This window comes from Momordica charantia, assembly GCF_013281855.1.
Source record: "Momordica charantia cultivar OHB3-1 chromosome 4 unlocalized genomic scaffold, Mcharantia_2.0 BLBB01000004.1, whole genome shotgun sequence".
Taxonomy (NCBI): Eukaryota; Viridiplantae; Streptophyta; class Magnoliopsida; order Cucurbitales; family Cucurbitaceae; genus Momordica; species Momordica charantia.
In genome coordinates this window covers 14892829-14897907 of record NW_028275162.1, presented here as the reverse complement: position 1 = coordinate 14897907, position 5079 = coordinate 14892829, and the positions used below count along the sequence as shown (strand labels likewise).

At 37.3% G+C, this 5079-nt stretch overlaps 1 non-coding gene across 1 annotated transcript; it reads right to left on the bottom strand.

The window, feature by feature from the left end:
* Window positions 1-3205: 3205 nt before the first annotated feature.
* LOC148211910 (small nucleolar RNA R71) lies at window positions 3206-3312 on the bottom strand. Its single transcript, XR_015790564.1, has one exon. It is a non-coding gene; the product is annotated as a small nucleolar RNA R71 (small nucleolar RNA).
* Window positions 3313-5079: the final 1767 nt, after the last annotated feature.

Sequence of the window (5079 nt, the reverse complement as noted above, 5' to 3'; positions counted from 1 at the left end):
TAATACTTAGGAGTAATCTAAGGTCGAATCCTCAGGAACTTGTGCTTTCAAAATAAATTAATGAAGTGTAATAATTTAAAAATGCAATTGTGGTTTATAAAGAAAATGGTGACAAATGTTGTTGTCTGGGGTTGCAAATATCAAGAAATTTTATAAAACACAACCTCTCTGCTTCCCGCCTTAATTTTGATGGAAAATATGGAACATACATACTTTGGGGAAAATGCACTAGCCATAATCTGGCTATACTTGGGAATATGAGTTCTACTCTTTTACGAACCGCTTTTGGTTGTTGTAGAGCCTATGGTAACCTACAATCACATTTCTATGTGTGATTACAATCCCAGAATATATTTATCAACTCATTTCACGTGTTGGTCAGAGGGCCTATGTCTAGGATCGTGTTTTATGCGTTTATGTCTAAGTCACATACCATATTGGTTTCCTATCATTTTATCTAACCTACCATTCTCAGAGTTGGGCTTTGGTGCATAAATCAATTTCCCAGTGGCCAAATGGAAAATGACGTAAAGAAATTTTTTTAGAAACCAACCCAAGGTTGCGCTAGGCACAATCTGGACAAATTCCTGAGCATGTCGAAATCAAATCATTTTGGCTAAGGCGTTCCACAAAGAGGTTGACAAATAAATTAGTGTATAATTAAGGGAAAGAAAATGCACGAAAACATAAAAGAAGTAATTTTCATTGAATTTAAATAAATAATAATGACGTACAATGAGTTCTAGCTTGACCTTCTTCTCTTTCGAGCATGAAGGGAGTGTAAACTCGCTTAGGAACTTTAAAAGAACATAATAGATGAAGAATGAAAGGAAGAACTTGAATTAAAAGTAAAACAACAAGTAGGAGTTGAAAATAGAAATAACTCAAACGAATTCTAAAGCTAATGAACGAAACTAAAGCTAAGTATGAAGCAAATGAAGATGAAAACGGGATGGAAAGGGATGATGAAGTGCTGAGGGAGAGCTTCCTTATATAGGCCTTTAAAGGAGGTTGAACTTTATACCAATTTAGAACCAAATGTGTTAAAGATTCTTCAAACAACATCTCCTTGACTTGGACTACATGATTTTGCTTCACTTAAACATATTTGAATTTACTCCTTTGCCCTTCATTATGTGAAACACACGTTTTGGGGGTGACAACTTTCCACAAGAGAGTGTTTTGTGGTATAATTTGGGCAATTTTGGTGTGTAAATGTGAGAGTCCTTATCAAAAGACCATGGAAAATAGAAGAAATCAGTTAGTCAGGTCCCTTAGCTATTATAACTCTCAATTCCCCCATTTTGAATGAATTATGCTTAATTATGGATGTTTTGTATCGGAATTGGAGAATTTGTTAAGGGCAAGTCAAGTGCCATCAAGGCTGTGAAAGTGTTGCTGAAGCATGACAGGAAGATGCATTTATGCTGAAGCCGGAAGCCGCTCAAGATGCTTTAGAGCATGTGATTGTGCAGTAGTTTATTTGCACCAGTTTTACCATGTCTATACAGCCTTCTGGTAGTGCCATAATTTTTAAGGACGCGATATAAATAGAAGAACACCCAGTCGCACAGAGAGCTCTAGAACAGAAAATCCATTCGGGAAACGAAATTGGAGAACATTCCTCACCCATTTCGAGGAGAAATCGACGAAGAAGAAGTCGATCCTTGCGTCTCACTGAGCTGGGGGAATCTTCACTGCTGTTGAAGCTTCCTTACTCAATGGGCTACATTTCTTCTCTACCCACTCTTCTCTTTGTTATGAACTAAACCCCACCTTCGGGAGGGGGGAGGAATGAACTCGCTGTAACTCTCATCTATTTATGTTTTAGTAACTCGTATATATTTATGTTAATTTAATAGAGGTGTTTTTATCCTTTCATCATACTAATTTTGTTTGGCCAACATTATTGGTTTGCTATTCTCACTTAAGGCTTGGGAAAGTCCTCGTGTTGCGTGTTTGCCTCTATTTGCATAAGATTTCTCTCTTTGAAGTAGAATGGTGAGTACTTAGGGATGAGACTCACTCTTTCATGCCTATAAACTGTTCGTATTACTTGTTTAGTCTAGAATGACGGGAGTTGGGGTTAAACATGTTTGGGTATCCTGGGAAAGAGATATGTCAGTTTGGGCATTCAGCATTTTGAGTTTACTAGAGCATAGCTAGACGTGAGTGAGAGCATTAGAGTGATTCCCCCTCGATTTACCTTCATTTTGCATTTATTTTACAGTTTCTGTCTTTTTTCCATTTTCGGATGCTCTAGAGCAGAATCGCAGAATATTTATATGTTTACTCATTTACTGTTTTTATCATTTACTATTACAGCATCTAGACCACTCTAAACAAATTATTTTTATTTTACTTTCTGGTATTCTAATTTGCTATTTCAAGTAAAACTATAATCTTTGTGGAGACGACCTTCTTTTTATACTACAACAGATTATTTTGGTGTATACTTGCACCAATTTTCTCTTAGTTGTGAGGAATCGAACAAGTTTTTGGTGCCGTTGCTGGGGATTGAGTTTTCTTACTTGATTTTAGCAAATTAGAATACGAGACTTAAAAGCTCTCTTAATCTCTCTCTTGTTGATTTGTTCTGTGAATGAACGATTTTCCTACTTTGGAATTTGAATTTGACCCAGAAATTGAACAAATTTTTAGAAGAAGAATGGCCAAGCAAAGAGTCTAGTGTAGACAAGAAATTGAAATGGATAACCCACAACATCCACCAGAGTTGAGAGTAGAGGGAGTACAAGGGGTTGTAGCTGGAAGACATGCTGTAGCACCTCCTCTGAATGTTGTTCTACTCGCAGATGATATTTAGCAGGAAATTAGAGCTTATGCGGCCCCAGCATTCTATGACTTCAATCCCGTTATTGCTGATACTATTATTGAAGTCGATAGATATAAGTTGAAGCCTGTAATGTTTCAGATGCTCTAGATCGTAGGGTACGTTCATGGGCTTTCATCGGAAGATCCTCATTATTGAAGCCGATAGATTTAAGCTGATAGATTTTATGCAAGTTGCTTATTCATTTAAGTTGGAAGGACTAAGCAAAGAAGCTATGCGACTAAAGCTATTCCTTGTTCCCTAACGGATAGTTCTGGAGCATGGCTAGATTCATTGTCAGCTGAATCCATCACCTCTTGGAATGATTTAGCCGAGAAGTTCTTGATGAAGTATTTTCCTCCATTCAACAATGCTGAACTTAGGAGCAAAATAAATAATTTTCAATAACTCCCTAGAGAGTCATTGAGCGAGTCATAGGAAAGATTTAAAGGACTGCTCTAGCAGTGCCTTCATCATGGAATCGTACGTTGTATCCAAATTGAAACATATTATAACGGTTTGAATCAGACCACGCAGTTGGTGATAGATGCTTAAGTGAATAAAGCATTATTATCAAAGCCTTCGATATTTTGGAAAGAATCTCGCGCAATAAGCACCAATGGTGAAAGTTCAGGGCTGCTTCAGCAATGACATCAAAGTGAGTAGTAGATGATGATGTGGTGGCAGATTTAAATTCAAAATTTTCAAAGCTAGCGGACATTGTGATGATGAGCATATCACACTCAAATGCTGGAGCATCCAAGGCTAAGGTGAACACTGTTCAAAATGTTTCGTGCCCCTACTGTGAGGGAGAACATCATTTTAAGGATTGTTTGGGAAACCTAGCTTCAAAGTTTTATTTGGGTAATTGACTGGTGGTTATGCTGAACGCACGCACTAAGCGTCGTAACAATTATATAGATGCAAGCGCACACCTGTAAGAGTAATATAAAATGGATGGAGTATCCAAGTATCGATCCTGAAGGACTTCTAAATAATTTCCAAACTCTAAAGTTTTAAAGAATAGTGAATGTTGAAATGAGTGATTCTTGTAAAATGGGAAGTGGTCACAAATAATGGTTTTGGATTTGGGATTTGGACTTATAATGATAAAATCTAGCTCGAATTACTTCAAGTTAGCCAACAAAGAATCAAGGACATGCTAAGGACAATATGAATTTTACTTTAGAAACCAACGACTACGCTTCTCACTTGACTTATGTCTAAGCAAGTTCAAAGTCCTAAGACATTCCCTAATATGTCTATTATGAGAGATATCTTAGTTTTAGGATGGAAATAGTCGCAACCTCGAGTTAAGGTCCTATGTCTAGGCTACTTAAGTGGAACCCTTATGTCTAAGGCACTCTTCTCCTCGGTTTAACCACTCAACAATGCAAATAAGCAACCTTTTCAGTATTGACTTGTTAAGACGTACAGTGGCCTTCTCTAAATCCTAAATTTTTGGGAAAACATGTTGAGCAATGAATGGAAAGCAAAAACACTACTTCTTAGCAACCCTTATTAGAAATAAAAGGCTAACTATCCATAACCGGGCTAGAGACGGGAATTTAGAAAGACATATTGAAGAAAATACAGCAAGTAAAATGGTTGAAATTGGAATGCATGTGTGAACAACAAAAGTTAACTAACGGAGAGTTTTTATCGGGATTGAGAGCTTCGCCCTTCTCTTTCAAGCAAGGGGGAGTGTCACGTGCTCTTTCCTCCAAAAACACAACTCTCTTAACTAAAAATAAAGTAAAGGCAAAGGGAAGATAAGCAAAGTGCTGGATTTTTATATATTTGAATAAGTAGAAATAACTAAGTACAAATGGAAACAAAACAAAGCTCAATAAAGGAATGTAAAGTGCTCGGGATTTAAAAACCAAAAGCAACTAATGAAAGCAACTCAAAAGTACTTAGAAAGCAATAAAGAAACACTAAAAATGATCAAGAGAAGGACGCAAGGCTTGATGATTTTGGTAGAGAAGCTGCTGGAATTTATAGTTGTGCAGAATTGGTTAGGTAGGTCCTAAAACGATGGTGAATCACCCATTTCCAACTCTTTTGACTGACCAAATCGTGCTCAAGCTGATAGTGGAACACTTCTTCTACACGTATGCATCGGTTGGAACCACCAAAACGCATGGGAAGACGCGTTTCATTAAGGGCAAAGTTGGAAGAAAAACTGTTTTCTGCAGCCTTCCCAGGCGCCTGGCGCCTCCCATGTAGGTATTTCCGACTTTTTGCTC